This window comes from Chinchilla lanigera, unplaced genomic scaffold (assembly GCF_000276665.1).
Source record: "Chinchilla lanigera isolate Chin_1 unplaced genomic scaffold, ChiLan1.0 scaffold00018, whole genome shotgun sequence".
NCBI lineage: Eukaryota > Metazoa > Chordata > Mammalia > Rodentia > Chinchillidae > Chinchilla > Chinchilla lanigera.
The window spans coordinates 26,298,094-26,321,734 of NW_004955419.1; the positions used below are offsets into that span (position 1 = coordinate 26,298,094).

Here is a 23,641-nt window from a genome sequence, read left to right on the forward strand (position 1 = left end):
TGTATCCTGGGAACCTGCAGGACAAGCCAAGCCCAGGACAGGGCCACTCGGGGCCAGGGCAGGTAGACTTACCTGGAAGAACACCAGCCTGGCTATCGGTGTATCTGCTTTCTTCCCATTTCCTTTCACAGCCTCCTTCCTCAGTTGACAATGAGAGTCCAACTTCTGCCAGTCCTGACTGCCTTTCAAGCCTTTTTCTTTTTCTTTTTAAGAATTTTGAGGAAGAAAACCATCGTGTGCTCAAAAGGGCCCTGGTAATCAGAAGTGTCTGGAGATTTCGAGCTGTTAACATAGAGAGGCGGTGAAAGTACTTTCTAGGACATCCTCAGGGACCCAGTTGGCAGGTGGAGTCCACAGAGCTGGAGTCTGAACAGGTTTGCAGAGCTCAGCAGTAGTGGAGAGTGGGTGAGGGCTGCGCAGAAGGCTGTGATATCTGAAGAGCATGGTACAATTTGCTGCATGCTTCCAGCCCCGCATTCTTACTCAGTCGCAGTGGAATAAACTATTCATAGAGGTTCAGCGACTTAGCTGGGGGCACGCAGGTGAGAAGAGGCACAGGAGGGTCTCTCACCCAGTTCTTCTTACTCCATGCCAGCGTCTCAGTGCTGTATCGCGGTGTTCCTCAGGCCTGCATCAGGCCAGTCACAGGGTCAGTAGAAAGCAGCAGAGGAGCCTGAACACAGATAGGAAACTGTATAGAAGATAAGCAAGTTGCTGCAATAGCAAATACCGTAGGCTGAGTAGTTTAAGTATAAAAATTTGTTCCTCACAGATCTGGAAGCTGGAAAGTCCTAGATCTTGGTGCCAGCTTGCAGGTCATAGTGAGGGCCCTCTTTGTGGTTTGATGTCTTCTTGCTGTGTCCTCACATAGGAAAGAGACAGAAAGTGAGCTCTCTCTTGTCTTTTCTTTGGAAGTCACTAGTACAGTCATGAGGATTGTCTAACCACTTCCCCACAGCCCATCTTCAAAAACACATCACACTGGAGGTTAGGGCTTCAGCATGTGAACTTTGAAAGAATACATTCTACCACAGTAGGAGGAGAGCCCGGGATACACATTCATTCGGCATGATAGCCAGGCACTGGGCTGGGCAGTGGGGATACGGCCTGAAGAAGCCCATCCAGACTCTGCCCTGAGACAGTCGGGGGCCAGTGGGGAGACTGTGGACCAGTAAGAAAATCCCAACACAGAGCAGCAAATAGGCGTTCAAGTAGAGGGACCCACGGGCATTTGGGGTGCACATGCCTCACTCACATGGGGCGCCAGGCCCCTTGATTTATTTTCCCAGCATTCAAAAGTAACTAGAGATTTGGAGTAAGAGTGATAATAGAAATGGTGGTTCTGGGAGAGATCCAGGCAGCCTTCCCAGAGGAGTTGGGAAGCCTTCTGGAGCTGGGGACTTGAAGGGTGGGTCAGTGTGTGCTGCAGACTTGAGGAGAAGCATAGAGCCTAAGGGAATGGCATGGGCCCTGCGGAGGCAAGGCTGGGGTGTGGGGGTGCTCCTGTCTAGTGGCTGCATGGTGTAGGTAAGCAGAGACGCAGCTGGAAATGTAGACGGGGGTCAGGTCAGACCCTTGACAGGATTTTGCCATATAGGCAAAGGGGAACTGTCACTGGCATTTTGAGTCGGGGTGTGGCTCCGCCGGCCCCTGCGTTGTTGTTAGTACATGCTTGCAGTATATAACAATTACAGTCACTGGGGGAGTTGGTGTGTGTACATAACACATCTTAATTCTTTTTCATCCCTTTCCCCTTCCTTTCCTCCATCTCTTGGTCTCCTTCCCATTTGCAAAAATCTATCTCCCTGTTCCCTATTATCTTTTATTTTGCTCTTTATTATATTTATACTTTGAGTTTCTCCTATAAGAGAAACCATGTGATATTTAAGTTAGTATGTCTGATTTATTTCACTTAACATTATGGTCCTGCATTTTAGAAAGCTGGTTTTCGGGGCATTTTGGACCACGCTGGGGGAGGCTGGAGGGTGGGAGTCTGTCTTGAATAGCAGGGTAGGTGAGGGATGAAGAGGGTGTTTGGGGGCTGTAGCTCAGAGCTACAGAGCTTGCCCGGTATGCACAAGACCCTGGGTTCAATCCCTGGGGGCAAAAGAAAACAGAGAAAGCTGGGCTGGTTTCCAGGGGGCAACTTGGAGAACCTCCTGCAGTGTCCAGAAGTGAGTAGCTTGCTGCAGCCCGGACACACAGCCTTGTGAAATTCCAGATGAAACCGAACTGCGTTTCCAAGACAATCCTGCCCAGATCCTTTGCAGCCCAGCGGTTCCTTCCTTCCTTCCCCGGCTTGGCTAGAGTTTTCTACCCAGTTCTGTGGAGCAATTTCAGAGCATTCTGACCTGCGCTTCCCCACACCAGAGGGTGCTGGCCGGGTCGGGGGCTGACCCTCGGCCCCCTGTGGGGGGTACGGTACCAGGCCCAGGTCTGGCCGCGCTGCCCCCGCCTCGCTGCCCTGCCCTCCCCTCGGCTGCTGACGCACACGTCCTATAATAAGCCTCTGTTACTGGGAGCTGGGGCGGCTCCGTAGTAAGCTGAAACCGCTACTATATTTACACCCTTTCCACATTTAGACAAAGGCTATTTTTAACAGAAGGTCTATTTGTGGGGGTTGCCCACGTCACACTCCGTTCACATGCATCTCAACATCCTCAGTCTGTTATTCTGATTTCTCACTTGCACCGGGTCTCTCTTTCTCTTGTCTTCTCTCCATCCTTGCTTTTCTTTCTTTTTTTTAATTTCTCCCTTTTTCCGTTCTCTAATTTCCTTCCTATCTTTTTCCCAAAGGAAAACAGACGGAGGTCTTTGGCAGGCTGTGTAGCCAGAGTACTTCTGGGAACACCCAGGTCCCTGCCCTCGCACAGCAAAGTGGCCAGCGAGGCCAGCTCTAGACCTGTGGGCTGTTGCCAGTGCCTGCAGGGGGGACAGCACAGACCCCACCGCTGGCTCCCTAGTGGCCTGTGCTGCCCCCATGTTTAGCCCGGGCAGGACGCTCTGGCCATCACATCCTGGACTTTGCCCTTGAGCCATTCCAGTTCTGTGTTTACGTATGCATGTTGGGTTGTGTACACATGCATGTGTGTGTGCACATGTTCCCAGGAGAGTGGCTAGCAAGGTCAGAGGAAAAGGAGCCAGTGGAAGGATCATTCACGCAGGGCCCTCTTTGGCTTAAACGTTTACATCACCGGATTTGTCTAAGATGATGAGGTTTTGTTTGTTTGGATGAAGAAACATTTCGTACTTTCTAGCAGCTCAGTCCACTCACAGGAAAGGGGAACCAATACAGTGAACATGTGTTAACTTCCTTCTGTGGTCCAGTGCTGTGGGCTTCTTTGAAGGTACAGGCAATCCTGCCTGCGCCCAGGCTTCAGGTGGAGAAACTGAGGCTCAGAGGACCCATGATACCCTAAAGCCATTTAGCTGCTAAGTTCCTGTGCTGAGACTTAAATCTATGTGTGTGGCTACAACTGCAAGGCTGACCTCGCTCCCGTACCTTCTCCATGCCCCTTCTCTGCTCCCTAAAATATAAACTACTGGAATCAACATTATCTCCATTATTTTCTCCCAGGAGTCTACTCCTCTCCTCACCCTCCAGGCCAGTGAGAAGCTACCTTGTCTATTCTGGGGCCCCATCAGCTCTTCCCCAGCTATTGTCTCAAATTCCGAGAGGTGATTGATCTAAGATACAATCACATTGGGGTCCAAAAAGGGTAGCAAGGCCTAGCAAACACTAAAACTCCCCAGAGAAACCCCTGGTGTCAAAGCTCATTTTATTCCTCTCAACAACGCATCTGGACTGTGGCTTCAGAGCAAAATACTTTTATGGCATTTCTGAGAGCAAAGGCTGTAGAGATTTGTATCTGTACCAGACAGTTGTGGAAAGAGAATGCAAGGCCAATTGCAGGACTTCCTGCCTTCCTTAGCCCTGCTTCTATAGGTGTCAGAAAACACATGGAAACCAACTGCTCCCCCCTCCACTGAGTTCCCATAATCAAGACTTTGACATTGCTGATTCAGGCTCAACATTTCCTGGAGATCCTGATAAGAGATCATTATCTACTTGGTGTCCTACAGTCTAGAAGCCTAGCAGCTGTAACACAAGGGTAAACCACATTGCTTATATTTAATTTCTGTGTCCCCAAAATGCAGAGTCTAATACAACCTTGCCCATTCCACCCTTTTTGCAACTTGTGGAAACGTTGAAATGAGATGTCGAGTGTGCTGCTTTGAAAGCTGACAAATGGCACTAACAGTGATGTTTTTATCATTAGTGTGAACGTTATGGAGGGCTCAGGAAGGCCAAGTGACATCTACATGATCACTCAACGAGGAAGTAGTTAAAATAAATGCATAATAGCCCTGACTCCCTTAGCAATGCCAGGCCAGTCCAGCGCAGAAATGGGGACACTGATTTGGGATCAGTCCCATCACTCTCCCCAGGTGACCCTCCTTGTACCTTTGTCCCAGGGCTTCTCAGGCTTCTCAGCAGTGTGGGTGTCCTGCCCTGGCCAGAGCTGAAATCCCAGAGCAGTGAAAGAGGAGCCAGTGTCATGGGGCTTCTGGTTTCAGGATATACTGGAAAGGTGAGAAGGAAGCTTGTCTTCCCATGGATCTGGGCCAGGGCCAGGTGGCAGGGCCTCCCCTCCCCAGGAGCTGGGACGTTCCCCAGGTGCCTGGGCATCCCCGGGTCAGTAGGGCCACTAGCACATTTCTGAAACATTTTCTTCCATCAGAAAATAAATCATTCAGCCCTTTGCATGGACCAGATGCTTTTTCAGTGCAGGCAGCACCTGCCTAAGGCCCTCTTTGCAGAAAAGGAATTAACGTCCCATGTAAAGTGTTCTTGGAGGACTTGATGAGAAGGCCTTCACACCTTGAGCTGCATGGCCTTGACCTTCACAGTTTGCACACACTTCTCACTACCACTGCCCCACCTCCTGGCTTCTGACCTGTGTCAAATGCCACCTGTTTTCAGGGTCAGGTTCAGATATTACCCTCTGATGGGAGATTTTTCTGATCCTTTTCCCTATCATGACCAATCTACCCACTTCTCAGGTCTCTCAGTTCCCTCAGGGAATTGATGTGGCCGATCAATGGGCAGACAAGTAAGGATCTGGGTTGGAGGGATGCGGACAATGCTGCAAATGCTGAGGAGGCCTGCCCACCTCACTTGGCTGCTGTGTGCCACCTCTTTGCCTGCTAATGATTTTTGCCTCTCTCCATGAAGTTTCAACTCTCCACTCCTACGCCCCCACCACCCCCACTATGGGCAATGATCAAGTCACACAGGCAAGCAAAAGAGCACGCCACTCCCCTGAAGAAGGGACATCTCTGCAGTGGGTTTTAGGTTTCAGGAGGTTAATCCCACCTCCACCCTTTCCCCAAGAGATCATAATTCAGGGACAATGACCTACACTTTGGTTTTACAACTGAGAGTCCTACATCCCAAAACAGTCCCTATGGTCAATTGGTCAACCTAGACTAGGTTACCAGATTTTGCACAAAGTATAAGATGCTCAGTTCAGTTTGCATTTCAGGTAAACAAAGTGTGCATTTTTAGTATAAGTTTGCTCCCCTAAGTACTGGGAACATACTTATAATTTTTAAAAAATATTCCTTATTTATCTGAAATGCAAATATGTCTGCACATCTTGTGTTGTATCTGATAGCCCACATCTGGACCACATCTGTCCCTCTCTCTGTCCCTATCCTGCTTCCCCATCTCCTTCTCTTCCTTGCAGATTTCTCCTCTCTCTCTCTCTCTCTCTTCCTCCCTCCCTCCCTCTCTCTCCCCTTTATGTCTCTGTCTCTGTCTCTCTCTCTCTCTCTGTTTCTCCATCTCTCTGTCTCTCTCTCTGTCTCTCTCTCTGTCTCTCTCTCTCTCTCCCCCTCTCCACTTGTATCTAAGTCCCTGTCTCAGGCTCTGCATCTAGGGGACCAAACTTATGATCCTCCTTTTCCCTTCACTTCCCCTGGCTTCACAGAACATCACTCTTTGACTAGGTCTCTTGGCCTGGACAGAAAGCCCAAGTCTAGGAAAACCACTGACTTTGTACTACAATGGTGCACAACTGGTTTCCTAGAAACTACAGGAAGATGGAAATACCAAAACTCCTTGTGACCATTGTCTCTATGTATCTGTGACAGAGCTAGGTTGATGGCTTAGGATCTGAGCCTTGCTAGAACATGCTAGAACATGAGGACTGAGTGAAATGAACTATCCATGACTCAGATTTGGTGTTTTCACAATCCCAACATTCTTGCTCAATGTGAAGAATATTGACTCTGGTGTTTGGCACAAGGTAGTGCTCATTAAACAGTTGCCAGTGCTAGTATTTGTCATAAGCAATAGTAACAAATAACATCTGATTCTCTTGATAACATGGGATTGTGAAGAATATGTCCTATAGGGCACTCAACTCAAATGATTTCAGCACAAGACCATCCAATGACGGGATTAGTTGCCTCATACTGTAGTGATCCTTCTGTCATCCACAGGGAAAAAGGATTGAGGGAAGACATTTATCTGCCAGTAGCAGACAATTTCCAGCCATCAACTCTTGAATCAGACAACGGGATGTTCTAGGAGAGGTTGCACCATGCCAATCTATAAGAGGTACTTCCCAGACCTGAGATCCAAGAGTCTTTAAAAACAGTGATATCCCACATTTGTATGTCTGGTGGCTGCTCTGGTGTCCAGAATTTGTCAAATGATTCCAGAACAATGTCACAAAGCTTCGCTCCAACAGTTTTCACAACCATACATACTTCTCAGACCAGTGAGATGGCTTGCTAGTGCCCTGAGTGAGGAAGACTGACCCACGGGTACTTAAAGTCTTCCCTACCCTTGAGTCCTCCAGCACAGAAGAACAGAAGCACGCCTCTGTCCCCTTGCTTGTCACCACAGGTGCTTTCCCTCCTTTGCTGGCTCAGCCTAGCTGCAGACCAGGGCTGAAATGCACTCTGTCTGCAGCCCCACAGCTGTCTCACTGGAGGATCTGGTCGGCTGTGCTCTCTCCCACAGTTATCGGAAGGACAGCCAGGAGTCCTCATTTCACATAAAACACCACTGTGGTATCTTTGCCCACAATCACAAAGTCATGGGGCTGGAAGAGACTGGGATACCTCATCTAACCCTTAACAGATCCATGTGCCTCCATAAGCCAGTCCCAACCCTCCCCTGTGGAGAGCACCCTTCTGGCAGGCGTCACTTGTGGCTGAGCTTCTCAGATGTTAGAAGGCCTTTCTCATCTTCAGGTGTCCTCTGACTTTATGTGGCTTCCTCTCAGCCATGCTGGTTTCTCCAGGGATGGCATGTAAGAGGCCATCTTGCTGCAAGGTGGATGCAAAGGGGTGCAGGGAGGCTATGGGGGATGAAGCGAAAGGAATGCTCACAGGGGTAAGCAACTTCAGAGAAAGCTGTCAAGAGGGTGCACAATTTAAAAGGGACCCAAAGCCTGAATGCTTAGATTTTCCATCATGCTTTTAAAATTTCTTGTACAGGTTTCTCTTCAGCTCTCTGGAAAGTACATCCATCCCAAACAAAGTATTCTCTGAGAACTGCAGAGTACCAGGGCACTGTGTTACCCATTGTGTTGACCGGAAGGAGTTGATCAGGGAGAGAGGCACAGGAGCAATGGAAAGAACTGAGTGTTTTTCACCAGAAGAATGGGTTTGGGTGGGAAAGTAGGTGTCTCTGAAAATCTTTCCTCAGGAAGGAGAATTGAACCCATTCAATTAGAATCGGGAATTAGACTTCGGATAAAGGGTACCATCAGAACATGAGTTCGAAAAGGCTAATCGGGAATTAGACTTCGGATAAAGGGTACCATCAGAACATGAGTTCGAAAAGGCTTCCTGTTCAGCACAGCTATCTAGCTTTGGTAAGACCGTGAGCGGTCCCTGTCACTGAACATGTCCAAGCAGAGGGGGAAGAGATTCAATTCAAACACCAGCTGGAAGTTGGACTTAATGGCTTTTTATTGCTGAGAGTTCATGAATTTTCCTTCATTACCATTATCTCCAAGCTCTCTCTCTCTCTCTCTCTCTCTCTCTCTCTCTCTCACACACACACACACACACACACACACACACACACACACGCAAGGCCATATAAAGCCAAGTGCAGTTCACCAGTGTAAGATTTGCATCTCTTGCTTGGCTTAGCTTTGGTTGCCCAGCAATTTTCTCATCACTGACTTGGTTGTCAGCAAGAAAGAAAAGCCTTTCCTCTCTCCTTGGGAGGAGCAGAGCAGATTGCCTGGATCTGCCTCATACTGCCCTGGCTCTGGTCTCCGCACCAAACGCGTTCCTTCTGCGCAGTCTGTTCCCGTTTTGACAATGCAGGGGAAGAACCGGAGAAAATGCCACAGCCAAAAGTACTGGGAGCGGCCGGCTTGGTGGGGCCTCGCCTTGGACAGGATGGCTCACATTTGCATTCAAGAGGATCCTGCGCCCTGCTCCGGAAAGCAGAAAGTTTGGCTGGGTCAGTGCCTGTCACAGTCAAGCATTTTCAAGGAGGAACTGCTACTGACAGCAGTCACTCAGCATTTTCACAAGAACAGAGTCTGAAAGAGGTTTCACCGAGGAACTCTTAGCCCAGCATGCTGGAGATTAAAATCATAAGTTAGTTTTTTTCTGCCTGAGAAATGAGATTGTGCTCTGATGTTTGAGGATATACTAGGCCTTTTGCTTTCTTAAAATCCAGAAAATGTTTCTGACTACAGCATCATGCGTGGGATTTTTGAGTAGTGCATTATACACCATGTGACAAGCCGGTAGCAAGTAGAAGGATACCATTCAGCAGGGACTTACTGATCATCCACTTTGTGTGGGGCCATGTAACCGGACTCTAGTCACAAAGGTGAGAGAGATCTAGAACATGCTTTCAAGAAGCTTGTAATCCGGTGGGAGACCACCAGAAACAACAAATTAAAACGCAGGGCTCCAGCAGAATGCTACGAGCACCATAGCTATCTGGGAGCATCAGTGGTAGCGTTTTCCAGGGAGGGATGCTCGGGATAAATTTTTAAGGATTTTATGAAGCAGCGAATATCAGAAGTCAGGGGTGGTGATATTCTGTATAGGCAAAGACCAGGGGAAAATGTGGGAAAGCTGGGCTGCTTAAGAAACCCTGAGTACTCTGTTGACCACAGCTAGCCAGCAGACAGCGAAATGCTCAGGATGCATCTGAAGGAATGGCTTTAACCTGGAGCTATTTTGTTTCCTGGGGCTACTTTGTTGTCACAACAGGAGGCATGGCACAGCTACTGGCATCTAGCAAATGGGAAGAAGGTGAGGATGCTGTTAACCATCTACACTGCTCAGGGCGGCCTTCACAAAAAAGGGTGCTCTAGTCTGCAGTGTCAACAGAGGCAAGTAGAGCAACCTTGAGCATTGTGGAATGTTTAGCAGTATCCCTGGCCTCTGCTCATTAGGGAAGATGGAAGAATGGAGCTCTGCTGCCTGAGGTCCACACAGAAAGGGCATCTGGTAGGGAAGCCAGGGTAATGCAGAGTTTTCAGGTCCTGCCTAGTGCTCCCCTTCCCTATACTCAGTCAACCCTCCCAGCTTTACTTCCTGTACACATTTGACACACTTATAGCCAGTATCTTCCTCCAAATTGTCAGTAAAAATACTGAACACAAAACTTTGAGGGGAAAATAACGCCTTAGAAGCATCTAACATCATCCATGTATAGGCCATTTTCACCCTTCATTGTAAAAAGAGGAAAATGAAGCTCAGAGATGTCCTGCAATCTAGGAATTATTTATTTGTAACCTGAACTGGACCTCAAGTGCTCCAAGCACCCATTCATTTGGCTACAGGGGTTGCTAGGAGTATCCCCATTCTGTAGCCCTAACAAGAAGGACTCATTTCTGGCTTTCTGGATTCAGATCTGTGGGGACTGGGGAGTAAGAACTTTTCCTTGGCCTCCCACTGACCTGAGTTGTGACACTTCCATACCCTGCTGACCACAGGGGACCTCTTGCTCTCAGAGGCTGAACTGGTCAGAGGACAGCTGCTCAGCTCATGTTCTCTGGCCAGGAGGTGTTCCTGACCCTGTGATCTAGCCTTCCTTCCAAAGCGGCAGATGGGCACAAGTGCCTGCTGTGAAGGTGCTCCCCCTTATGTCTGACCATTAATCACCCAATGGAGGACAGCACCAGTCAGCTGAGGGGTGCACTCCTTCCAAGCAGAACCCCCAAACCTGCTGATCTATGATGTCACTGTCCTCGGGGACAGCGTGGACAAACCACGCCAGGTCACACAGTGCAGAAACAGTCTCATAATCCACACTGGTTGTTCTAACAGCTTGTCTAAGGATTGTTCATCTGTGGCTGAGAAGTTTACAACGTGGCAGTCTTCTACCTCAGTAACTCATTGGGAACTGATTTCCTATATTCCCCAAGGTATCGCTAACTCCTCAGTCATTCGGGGAAAAGACGGAGCCCCTGCTCTCTTCTTCACCTCTAACAGCCCATTAATTGTGAGCTCAGGGAAAAAATAAAGAGCAATGCATCTTCATCAAATAATAAAACCCCACCTGGTATCAGGTCTACCTGTGCTGCTCTGGCAGATCCCAGAGATTTGCCCCTCTCCCCATCAAACCTCTTCCTGGCCCTGGAGTAGTTCCCAGAGCACCACCTCTCTGTGGTGCCTCCTCCCACCAGCGAGGCCCAGCAGCTCTCTGCCGCCATCACAGTTCCACTCCAACCCCACAGTACAGATTCCTCTGGAAATCGGCAGGTCCAGTCACGTCACTAAGGTTACAGCTGTGGCGAGCACCTGACCCTTGGCTGAAGAGGGGAGAAAAGGAGAGAAGAAGGGAAATTGGAGAAAGGAGGTGGCTCCACATGCAGGCGAGAGGTGATGGTGGCTGGATGCGGGGTGTTGATGAGAATATGAGGCAAAGGAAAAGAGAAAACGGAGCACGTGGGAAAAGTGGTCAGAGAGGGCTCAAGTCTCAGGAGACGGGAGAGGTGGAAAGGGGTCCTTCCCAACTCAGGACCTTTAAACAGTAAAAGGGGCTACATGGGATTGGCTCTGTCCGTGACTCTGGTCCTGGAGAGTGCAGGACGACAGCACCCATTTCTCCACAAACCAAGTGTGTGCATCTCTCAGTGGAGAACTCTCAGGGACACCAGCATCCTCTTGCCTTGTGCTGCTGGCATCCTGATTCTCCTCTGCACAGGGGGTCATGGGCTCATAGCACAGTTGTTTGACCCAGGGTGGAGGCTCTGCATCAAGCTATGGGACATGGCGACAGCGAAGTAACAGCACTGTCAAGTGCCTGTCTGTGTGAGGGGATTTCTAAAATTACCCGCAGGCCTGCTGCTCCCAGGGCACCGGCCCAGCCCTCGTGAGTGCTAGGCAAGCACAACCTGCTTTCTCTGTCTGCACTCAGCCCCCCACAGCTCAGGTCAGCATCTATTCTCATCCCGACTGTCCCACCAGCCACCTGCCTGCTCTTTCTCCTCCATAGTGATGGGCCATCAAGTGTTTGCTGGAAAACACCGGGGCCTATTAGAAGCCACACCACCCCAAAGCCTGTTCTCCTGCTCAGGTACTCACTCCTCATTCAGTTACTCAACATACGACCCATGTGTAGCTACATGTCAATGTTCAGGGCCTTGGTTAGGCCAGGGCTGCAGTAGATGCTGTGGAATGAGTGAAAGTACATACTTTTGAATGTATAAATACATTTACATAATGCTCAAGAATAAGAAAATCTAACACACAATGATGGAAGTCAGAATACTGATTACTTCTTGGATATGAAGCGTAGCTGCTGAGTGAGAGAGGATATGATAAGTTTTAGGGTCTGGAAATGCTCTATATCTTGCTCTTAGAGATGCCCTCAAGGCTGTAATAATATGTAAAAATGTACTGAGCTGTACAATATTAAAAGTTGTGCCATTTACTATATAGATAGATCTTTTATACTGCAATCATTTTTTAAAAATTTATATAAGTATGATTCTGGTTTTACTTTTTACACTATATACATACCCATGACTCAAGAATGGGTGAGAAAACTATATATCAACATTTTAACATGTCTTTGTTGGTGAGATTATGGTGAATTCTTAATTTTCTTCTTTATACTTTTCTGGGTTTCCCAATTATTCTGCACTGAATATATCTCGCTTATATAATGAGATTAAATATGCTAAATGTTATTTTTAAACATTTTAAAAGTGAGAGCCCTTGCGATGAAATATTGGGCAAGCACGAGGCTGGTGGCTGTCTGCCCGGAGGGACAGATCTTGCTCACGAGATTTTGTCCTCTTATGCAGCAAGGACACTAGCCCAGGAGTCCCCTCCAGGTCTGCGGGATTTCAGGACAGCTAAATAAAGCTCCTGGCCCACTGAGAGCCGAGAGGTGGGGCTGCTGGAGGAACCCTCGGGCTTTCCTCTCATTCCTGAGGGACAGTTGCTCTTGGGCCTGCCAAGCCCTTCCTCCCAGCCACTGGAACCTGCCTGACTCAGAGTCTCCTGCAAGGCTAGGCCTGTAGGCCTGTGACCCTGAGCCCCAGCCTGCCTGGAGGCCTCTTACCTGGAGGCAAGATCATCTTAGGATCTTCTACCACATTCTTTCAACAAGAAGCACAAGTCACTGTGTATAGTTTGGGGTCACACTGAGGGGCAGTAAACTCATGGTGGGAATATGAAAAAAAAAAAAGAAAATTGAACTTTAGAAGACTAAGGAAGCAAGGAATCCCTCTGGGCCTTGGTTTTCCCACTGGGAAATAGAGCTCTTTGAAACTGACATAAGAATTAGTCCATGGAAAGGGGTAGGTTTGGGATTCTGTTCTGATGACATTTGGGGACATGGAGACTGGCCCTGTGTCTGGTTTCTGCCACTCCCACAGAAACTTGTCAGACCCCTACTCCAGTCCTAATGTCCTTTCTCTTCCTCCCTTTCTCCCCCACCCCCACTCCTCTCTCAGCTACCACAGCTTGGGATAGATTTTTGTGTATGTTCCCAAAGCCTTATTTCTGCATTGGCAAAGCCAATATGGTCATGTGACGGACTTCAGCTTGTGATTCACAAGCGTATTTTATACGTCCAGCCTAGATCCTAAAAACACTCCCTCCTTCCCTCCTATCTCCTTCTCCCCTCATTCCTCCCTCCCACTCCAGCCCCCAACACAAAGGCTCCCACAGAGAAGTCATGTGATGGCTTCTCAGACTGAGCCAAAGAGTGAGCCAGTGGCCAGCTCTGCCCTGTGACACACACGGCCTCCAGCGGTCACATGATCTGCAGCTGCCACCACCTGCCCTCTGTTCTCAGCCTTGTACCCTCTCCCTGGCAGGCTTCTTAGCTGATCTGTCCCTCTAGGCTGCAGCCTGGCAGACAATGAGACTGAAGGACAGCAGATCCAGGGCCAAAAGGCTTGGACGGCTCTAGTACCAGCTGACCTCCAGGTGGGAACCCTTCCAGGAGTCTACTAGGCAGTATGTGGTGTGCCCCAAGGGGTATTAGGTATCTTGCTGGCCTGATGCAAAGTGGGATGAAGTTATTGGCAACCGATTCCCCACAGCCAGCCCCAGCCAGTGCCCCCATGAGCAGGAAGCTTGAGCCCCAGGTGCTGAATGAGGCTACGCAAGGAGCCAAGGGCATTAGCCAGTGTTTCATGGAAAGGCTAGAAGCCAGGTGTTGCCAGACCAGGAAAAGAGGAGAAAAGGCAAACACAGGCAGGCCCATCCATCTGGGTACCCAAAATCAAAACCAAAAAAGTACCATGAAAACACAACACTGGCACCAGGGTTCTCAATTAGGAACTCTTTTACTTGTTTTGCTCTGCAGGGGGCATTTGTCAATGTTTGGAGACAATTTTAGTTGTCAGAACTGGGGAAGTGCCACAGTCATCTAGAGGGTAGAGGCCGTGGCTGCTGTGGCTGAGCATCCTGAAATGCACAGGACAGCCCTATAACAAAAGGACTTCATGCCCCATCTGGAATGTTCTCCTCCCACTTCTATTTGGCGTTCACCCATCTTTTCTGGGTCTAGCTGTGACATTTCCTCTTCCAACAAGCTTTCTCTCCATGCTGCTTTGCATCCCTCATCCAGGGCACAGCCTCATCCTCTGCCATAGAACAGGGCACAGTATGGGTACAGGAATGGTTGGCTTGTGTGTTTGTCTCTACCACTAGACCACTAGACGGTAGGTTCTCTTAATATCTGGGTCTGTCTCCCCACTGCTTAAGGTGACCTTGAACAATAGGAGTCACCCCTGATCTCTCCCTGATTGTGGAAGGAATAGGCAGACCCAGCTCTCAATCAATAGCAGAAAATATTTGGGGAGCTGGAGGAAAGCAAAGAGGAAATGTGAAAAAGTCAACTGGGTCATCAAAATAAGGTGGGGTCAGTGACAAGAAAGAGTATCCAGAGGCCAGGCAAGTAAGAGATCTGAGAAGAGATCAAAAGGGAGATGGCCTGCCAGTCTGGATAAGGCCCTGTAGGCTCCCAGCACATCCCAGGAGGGCAAGTGGCGTCCAAAATTGGGATTGCCACCAAGTGTTTGCTGTGCTTCTTATGCAGATGGGGCATCTAATCATTTACATTCACAAGCAAAATCACTTAAATTCCCATTTTATACATGAGTGAGCTGAGGCTCAAGGAGATAAAGGGATTATCCCCAAATTGCCAAGTCCTGCATTCAGCTCCTTCCCTCTTTGAGCCATACCATTTAGAGTCAGTCATCTTTCTCACTGATGGGTTCTGTGCCTTTATAAAAATATGCTTAGTCATCATGGCAGCAGACCAATATGGCGTTCTCCACTGGAGACCATGTGGCAGGCCCCGCCTTCCTGGTCAAGCTACTTCCTCACTTTGACAACATCCTGCTTCCTGCCTTCCAGCACAAATGGCCCAATCACTAATCACCCCATCACTCCAAACAGCCCAATGACTAACCGCAATATCACTCCAAGCTACTAAATCACTAGCTGTTATATTGCTCCAGTTGCTACCAGGCACATCACACAGACCATTCCCTAAACCCCACCCCCAGTGTAACCCTATATAGCCATTACTACCCTAGCCAAACCCTCAGAAGCTCCACGTCCCTCCTTTCTGCTGTGGTCTTCTCTGTGCTCACAATAAAGGCATTTTTTTACTTTTGTTTCATTTTTATCTGTGCCAAAAACCTATCACTCACCCCTCTTCGTGACCTCCATAGGACATCCTGACCTGCTTCCCAGCGCTGTGGATTCATTTGAATTTTCTCATGCAGCCATTCCAGATGTACTCACTTTCATCTGGCTTCTTTCACACAGAGTAATTATTTTGAGGCTCACGTATGTTGTTGCATATATCAAAAATTCATTCCTTATTATTACTGAGTAACATCCCAGAGGGTGGCAATGTGACAATTTGTTTATCCACTCACCTGCTGATTGACATTTGTCCTCTTTCCAGTTTGGGGCCACTCAAATAAAAATATTTTGTGTACATACCTTTTTATTTTTCTTGGGTAAATCCCTAAGAAGAATGGTTGGGTTATCTGATCAGTTTGTATTGAAATTTTTAAGAAACTATCACACTTTTATGCAAAGCAACTGTCCATTTTACATTCACATCAGCAGTATGTGAGAGTTCTAGCTCTCCTACATCTTTGCCATCACTAAATATGACCATTCTTTAATTTTAGTCTTTTTATTAGGTGTGTGGTAGTATCAAACCACAGTTTTAATTTGCATATCTCTAATGACTAATGATGTTGAGCATGTTTTCATGTGCTTGTTTGTTATCTGTATATCTTTATTGGCGAAATATCTATTCAAAACAGAATTTTGGAGGAATGCCTTTTTATTTGGTCCTTTTTTTAGACAGGGTCTTGCTGTGTAGCTCACCCTGGCCTTGAACTCATCATGTAGCCCAGGATGAACTCAAACTTGAAGTGATCTTCCTGCCTCAGCTTTCTGAGTGCTGTGATTACAGGTATGTACCACCACACCCAGAGAGTACTTTTTGTATACCAGATGTAATAGAGCCTAAAATTAAGAACATAATCTTGGAATCTGACTTTATTTCCTGACTTGGTTGTTTATTATAAAACTTAGGGTAAATGGCTTGCCCTCTCTGAACTTCATTTTCTTCTTGTGTAAAATGAGGATAATAGAACCTGGTAAAATTAGTGAGGATCAAATACTTCATGCTTTTAAATTACTTGACTCAAGCCTAGCATATAGAGCTTAATAAGCATTATTAATAATTATTATAACATCCTCTACTGGTCTAATTTGAATTGTAACAATCAAGACCACTGGCATGCCTCAGAAATTATGGGAATTAAATGGTGCTTCATGTCCAATATAGTTGAATGCATACACATTATTTTTTATATTTAGGAATATAAGGAATGAAATTTATAAAAGCCTGTTATGTCAGAGCTGAAAGTATCTTTAGAGATGTTTAAAACAGCCCCATGCTTTAGCTCAGGTTCTCAAAAGAGCAGAGCCTGAGGCTAAAATTACAATGAGACTTTACCGAGGTAATGAAAAAATTGGGCAGGGTAAGGAAAATCTTGGGAAACAACAAAGGGAAGCATCACTAACAGGAATGGTAGGAATGCACCAGTGGTTGTTATATTGCATATTGTTGTCTTCAGACTAGTTATTCATATTACCAGATATAAGCATGCAAAATTGGTCAAGAAAAAAAATTTAAGTATTGATTGTTCCTTTCGATAAACCAATACACATCAGCAGCACAATTATCCCAGTTATTGGTGTGTGTGTGTGTGTGTGTGTGTGTGTGTGTGTGTGTGTATAATATTTATAATTTCCCTTCCTTCTTTCTTTCCTCCTTTCCCTCATCTGACTTGTTCCTTCTCTTTGAGCAGTTTCTTTCCTTTTCACAATGTCTATTGTACCTTTTGGGTTTTATTCACTCTTTCAGGTTCTTACACTAGGGAGAAAATACGATGTTTACACATGTGGGTCTCCTTTGTTTCCAATGATTTTTTTATGACTTTTTATTCTCTTTAATTGTTTGATCAATCTTGCATTCTTACATCTGGTAATCTGAGTAACTTTATTGAAGATAAAAATATGTAATATAACAATCATTGTTAATTCCTATCATCTTGTTTTGAAATCCTGTATCATTTTTATTGATTTTGTGTTGTTTTGGTTTTGTCTTTGTTGTTATTTTGTTATTTTTTCTCTTTAAAATAAAAGAAAAAAAAAAAGAAAGGGAAGCTTCACTGGTTATTGTGCAACTTACCACGACAAAGAAAGGTGCCAAAGAAGCCCAAATGTCTCATACAGCAGTGCTTGCTCAGCACCTAGACAGTCCCTGGAAGGTTTGCAAAGAGAAAACACATTTCATAGACGGCCGTAGGGAGAAAATCAGAAGACATGTTTATGGTCAAAATTGACTTCATGGAGAGCAGTCTTCCCTCACTTCCTAGTATGTTATTCAGCACCGCGGCGGCTATTAAGGAAAGCACATCCCGTACCCTGCCATTGTTGAATTATGTCTAAGCCTAGAAACCAATCGGCAGCTTAGTGCAGGTGGGGCAGCACGCAAGGGAGAGAAAGGAGGTCCATGAGAGTGGTGTCCTGCCTTAGGCAGGGTACCCGAGAAGCGGATCCAGAGTCACAGATTTGAGTGCAAGAGGGCTTGAAGGGAAGAGATTCCACAAAGCACCAGAAGGGGAGTCAGAAGGGAGAAGAGAAGGAAGCTCCCCCAGCGTTTGATGATGAGGTTACTACTGTGGACATCTGGAGCTCCATTCTCCTGGGGACCTCTGGGAGACAATAAGAAAAATGTTTCCCGATTTTCTCACATTAACTTCCAACGCCCCTCCTCCAAAGAAAGGAGTGTCCCACTTGGGGCCAATAGGGTACCTTTGACATATCCTCGAGTGATGAGTGCCACATCTGTCAGGGAACAGCACATTTTTCCTTAAAGATTCAGAGAGCAAATATTTTAGATTAGTGGCCTGTGTGGTTCCTGGTGCACTTCTCAACTCTACGATTCTAGCTCAGTCACAGGCAATACTTACCCAAACAGCTATGGCCGTGCCCCATATTTTTGTGCTCCCACAAAATAGGCAATCAACACGTAGGCCATAGTTTTCAGACCTCTGTGTTACAGATATGCTGCATCTCAATTTGCCCATGGAGAAACTAAAGGGACCAGCAGAGAAAAGAAGTTGGATTTAACACCAGCTAGAGGATCTTCACCTGACTTTCTGACCATTATCTTTTTTTCCATTGTACTTGTCTTTTTATAAGGGCTTTATATGTTTCTGAGGGAACTGGCAGCCAGAACCCCATCAAGAAGTATTTGTGTAACCAAAATTTTTTAATGACAGTGGTTTGTTTCCTCTTGGTCATTAGAGAGCCTCCAGGGACTGAAGTCTTGCAATATCCAAGAATGACTCTGAGCAGCTTCCTCTCCGAAGTCACTGAGTACAGCTGCTCTGGAAGCTCCTCCCCTCCCCCACCCTGGAACTAGGCCTTCTTTCATCAGCCTCTGCTCGGCAGAGCATCTTCCAGCAGCAGCCACCCCGCGCAAAGTGAAAAGGCAGTTAGAGCTTTGGATCCTGTAAAAAATCTAAAAATATCCAGGAATGTGTGCACATATGTGGCCCTTCTGTGATCAAAACATCTGGGGAGGAGATCAAATGCTCCTGCTTTAATTTGCCTAAAATTCTGCTAGGACTTTGGAAGGGAAAGGAAGTTGGAAGTCACTGACTTTACTGAGGGAAGAACGTCACGAAGTTTTGGGTTTTTTAAGACAAAATAAGTTATGCGTATGCAGAACCCTCCCGTGGAGTGAGTCCTGGACCTCCATCTCCTTGGGATTCTGGGATTGTTTCTCATAATGCGGGCGGAAAGTTCATTGGCTACAGGCTTGAATTCCTGATTTGATGCCTTTGGTTAAAAAATAATAATAAAAGGAAGATTAAAATGCCAAGTTCTTCAATCAGAACATTAGGAGTAAGGACAGTGTAACAAATCCGTAAATGTAAGACTTGAGGGGCTGGTGTAAGGCAGGCATCTGTGAGATGGGGAAACAGAGAGCTTGCCTGACGTCACAGGGCCGGTGGAACAGGAGGGTCAGACATGTGTGCCCCAACCCACAGATGCATTGGGAAGACGAGTTGGAGCAAAATTTCTATCCTGGTTCTGCTGCTTCTAATTCATATGGCTTCATCTCTGCTCTGAAGACGATAATGGCTAGTTTTGTGTATAGAAAGCCAGCTTCAGGACCACAGCTGTTTGTTGTGACCTACAAGATCCTTGAAAGCAGGTAATTGCCTACCCTCTCCATTATCAGTCCTGGTCCCAACCCCTAAGAGAGTGACCTGTTTGTTGGGCCGGCTCATGTTTGAACGTGGAATTCCATTTGGCCCCTAATCTGAATTCTTGGCCAGAGTGAGCTAACTAATTCATATGGTACTCGTCCCTCAAAGGAAGGCCTCAATCTAGAGCATGGAAAGAAAGCCACTTCCTGAAGCTTAGGCTGCCTGGCCAAGCCACTTACCCATGCTCTCTTCAACTGTGCCACTTTTTGGTCCCTTTGGCCTTTGAAGGGCAGATAGAGGCTCCCTTCCCTACTCATTGTGAAATTCCCAAAAGAGATAATGCAAAGGGGGAAAGATCTCAGCAGAGCCTGCCACCCAGACACAAAACTTTCTAACCTGCCCCTCCTCATGGAGTTCTACAGTCCAAGCATGCCCTTAAGTTGATCTCTACCACATGGCAACTAATGTGTTTCCTAGAGACCAACATTTTGTTTCTCTCCAGTTTGCCAGTGACTCGTGGTTAGGCTCTCAAAGGACATAACTGCCACCTGCGAAAATGGCAAATTATCAGAATGATCGTGTAGCATCTGGACAGCACTGTTTCTCTGTTCCTTTCCTTTATTGCTGATTGGTTCCACATGGACCCATTGAGATGGGAGGTCAATACACCCCAGGTTTTTATGAATGGGTCTTTCATGACACCATGCATGCATACTTTACACCTAGCTAAAATATCATGTTCTCGCCTATCAACCATATGACCAACAAGCTGAAGACTACATGCTGTATTGGACATCCAAAGTAACAATGATTGCAGCCTAAATATCCCAAATTCACCACCACCCTATCAAGTTATCCTTGTATATCTCCTTCTATTTTAATCGGTCCACAGAAACATTAAATGCACATATTCCTTACCCTCATAGCCACAGGAAAATAATTCTCGAGTTATGTCAAAATCTCCTTTTGCTCTTGTTTCTTCTTATTCTGTTTCACTTCAGATGTGAGTGCAGCAGGAACCTGGTGGGAAATTGGTTGCCTTGTTCAGGAGCTGCAGAAAGACGGGGGCATCCCCCACTACAGCAGTGCCACACATCCCAACGTGGCCCCATTCAATGCTAGGCCTCTCCTCTGTCCTGTTTCCCAAGATTCCGAAGTATCAACAAGACAGAGCACTCTGCCAGGACTCACTTGTGGCATCTAGAAAATGCAAGCTAATTCTCAAAATCGAATGCCAACTGCACACTCCAGCTTCCATCTGATAAAGGTCTTGGATTAAGTGAGATTAAAACTCCTTCTTAGAGTCTAGCTTGCTGATTCAGAGCATCCAAATGACAGGGATCAGCTTCATTTAATCTCCACTGTTAGGGATGTCCCATTTTACATATCCTTTGGTCATACATAAGTATTTTTTGAAAAAGACCCCAGGATAGTTTTTATTTGGGAAATGGGGAAATGGGCCCAGGGAGCTACTTTGTCTGCTTCTAGTCTAAATATGAGTTCAGAGTAGAAGAAGGAAGTCACATTGATTTATAGATATGCTGTGATTTTTATATTCTGTAGATATAGGATGGATGTCAGGCACTTTCTTAGAAGTACTGTTGACTAAGATGACCTTAGAGGTTTTCTCAGCAAAGTTCCACCATGTTGTTTCGACGTCCTGTCTGGTTTACCATTTATCTAGGAGGTATGCTATTTTTATTTTAGGGGGCTTACTTTATTCTGCCATCTGCACTGTATAAATCTGCCTGGCCAGCTGGCTTATACAAAGTGACTGAGAATATTTCCAGGTGGAAGTCAGAACAAGTGAGACTGTGTCATCTAATAAGCACATAAACCCGGAAGAGACTGGACTGAGGTGCCCGTGCATTGTTTCCGTGTCTAGACATGTGGGAAGAGACAAGGTTAAGAGAAAAGTCTTCATGTGTAATAAGGCAAGGCTCTTCTGATGCTCTTATTTTTCTAGCCCAAGGATAACAGTCATATCGCTAAATTAAAGAGAGACCATCAAATGTGGGGGGAGCGTAGCTAACTGGATTAGTCAGCTTTCTACTACCATAAAAAAATAAGTTATACATAGCGTAAAGGAAGAAATGGTGCATGTTGGCTTATAATTTCAGAGGCTTCAGTCTATGCCCATCTGGGTATTAGGCCTATAGCAAGGGAAAAAAATCATGGAAGAAGGATGTGGTGGAGGGAACCAGCGACCTGCTTCAGTCAGGGCTCACCTCCTAATAAGCCTAGTGAGCTATGACCTCATCAATGGGTTAATCCACTGATAAGTTAGAGCCCTCATGATCCAATCACTTTCCCCAAGTCCCACCTCTGAACACTGCTGCACTGGGGACCATGTCCCCAATATGAACCTTGAGAGACAAACCATATCCAAACCACAACACTAACACACCTCCTTATGCGCTCTACTCACAAATTTTTCTGACATGGGCACTGCGCTGTTGATACGCTAAAATAATGATGATAAAGGGATTGCAAACACTTGCGAATTCCAATCATCTAATACAGATGCTTATGGCATCATTTTGAGGAAGATTCTAGGTTTGGCAAGATTGAGAGCCATCACTGATTTGGGTTGTTGGCCAGGGCCCAAGAGCAGAAAGCATCTGCACATGCCTCAGTCATTTACCGTTGTTATGCTAGCAAGAAGAGCTTTTAATAGGAGGAATAAAAAGCTGCATTTATAAGCTCTATTTTTTTTTTCTTTTTACAAAAAGCTTCAAAAATCTTACTTCCACATGATCTGCCCTACTGGATGCATTTTCCTTTTTCTACTGATTATGTCTTTAATTTCATTGGCTAGGAAGTACCTGGGATGATCTACCTTATTCCCTCTCTCTCCTTCAAAATTTTTATGAGAGATTTAAACCTACAGTAGTAGACGTTGAGAAAACATGTTTTTCCTTTTTTGTTTTTTGTTTTTGCTCTTTCCCTTGGGAATACCCTTCTTTAGTCTGGCTCATGGGAATAATCTTACAATGACCTAGGGTGGCTTTTAGTCTTCACGGGAGAACTGAGCTAGGCCTTCCAGTCTGGGTGTCGTTTAGTTGATCTGACCAGAATAGGAAGAGTTGAGGCCGAAGCTTCCTCTACAGTCATGAACATGTTCACTCTGGCTTGCTTTGCCCATCCGTACCTCGCTCTTGGAGCTGGCCAGAGTGGTGCCAGATAAGGTGGGAAGCTGAGCAAGGACTCATAGATTGGAGAACTCAGCAAGCTGTCTCACTTTCTTAGCACTACCAACAATAATATATTTTCCTGGAAATGTAAAGTTAAGTACAATGTATATAAAATGCTTATGACTCAGGTCATTGTAATGCAGATAACTATTACTACTGCAATTATAATAATGACCAGTGTCACTCAGAAACCAAATCATGCCTTATCTGATTTTATTTTTGGCCAAGGCAACATGCACTGTGGTGAGTGGAAGTCAGTGCTCTTGAAAAAAGAAATAGTGGACAACTGCAAGCAGCACAAATCTCCTCTAACGACCCATTAGTAAGAAATTCAATACAGATTCCATCCCATACCCCATTTGTTCAAATGAATGTGTTGAACGTAATGGAAAGTTTGATGTCAGCCACTTTGCTTCCTAAGATTTTTATTTTGTGAGTTTTTCATTTATGACTTTCTTTTAAAGTATTCTGGAGGTCCTGGTTTGCTCAGCTAATGCTTACTCACCAGTGGGTGGGGTGTGAGACGCACACAGACTCCAGATGTGCTCAGCCCTTGGGAAACCTTGGGGCCTTTTGAAGAATTGTCTTTAGGGTGTCTGGAAGCAGGGCAATGTGTATGCGTGCAGGCTCCTTCCGTGAAAATAGTCACTCTCACTGCAATGGGACAGAGTGAATGGGACCACTCTTAGGAAGGAATTCATTTGTATCATTAAAGACAACTGGAAAGATGGCACTTGTAGATTTTAATAAGTTACAATAGATTTAGTGCCTATTATTAGGGAGAAGAAAAGGCCCTGTGAGGAAATATACCAATGAGAGCTGAAGGCCCTGTTCTCCAAGCACAACTTTGGGAGATTAAAAAAAAATGAAGGTGCTGGCCCAGCCATGATGGGTAAATAAATGTTGGACCAATGATTTTAAAGGGCCTCTGTTTTTACAAGGAGAATGAGAACGCAGAAACAGAAGGCCCAAAATAGGGATGATGTCATGAGATGAGGACAGAGAGGCACCCGGTAGTTCATAAAGAAAGCTACAAATGCACAAAGAAGCCCCAACATACATGGTGCTACTTCAGGGATAACCTAAATGAGCTGAAGGGTATACAATCTCATCATCCACTGTATCCAAAGCCATGAGCTTGACAAGCGACATGAAAATTGCATTTGACCG

The 23,641-nt window shown here is 46.1% G+C and overlaps 1 long non-coding RNA gene across 1 annotated transcript; it reads right to left on the reverse strand.

Moving 5' to 3' along the window:
- Positions 1–8,184: 8,184 nt before the first annotated feature.
- On the reverse strand, positions 8,185–23,121 carry LOC106148287. The gene is made up of 5 exons (XR_001233572.1): positions 22,977–23,121; positions 20,196–20,297; positions 17,872–17,928; positions 17,246–17,317; positions 8,185–8,465 (listed from the first exon to the last, which is right to left on the reverse strand). It is a non-coding gene; the product is annotated as an uncharacterized LOC106148287 (long non-coding RNA).
- Between the last annotated feature and the right edge of the window lie 520 nt (positions 23,122–23,641).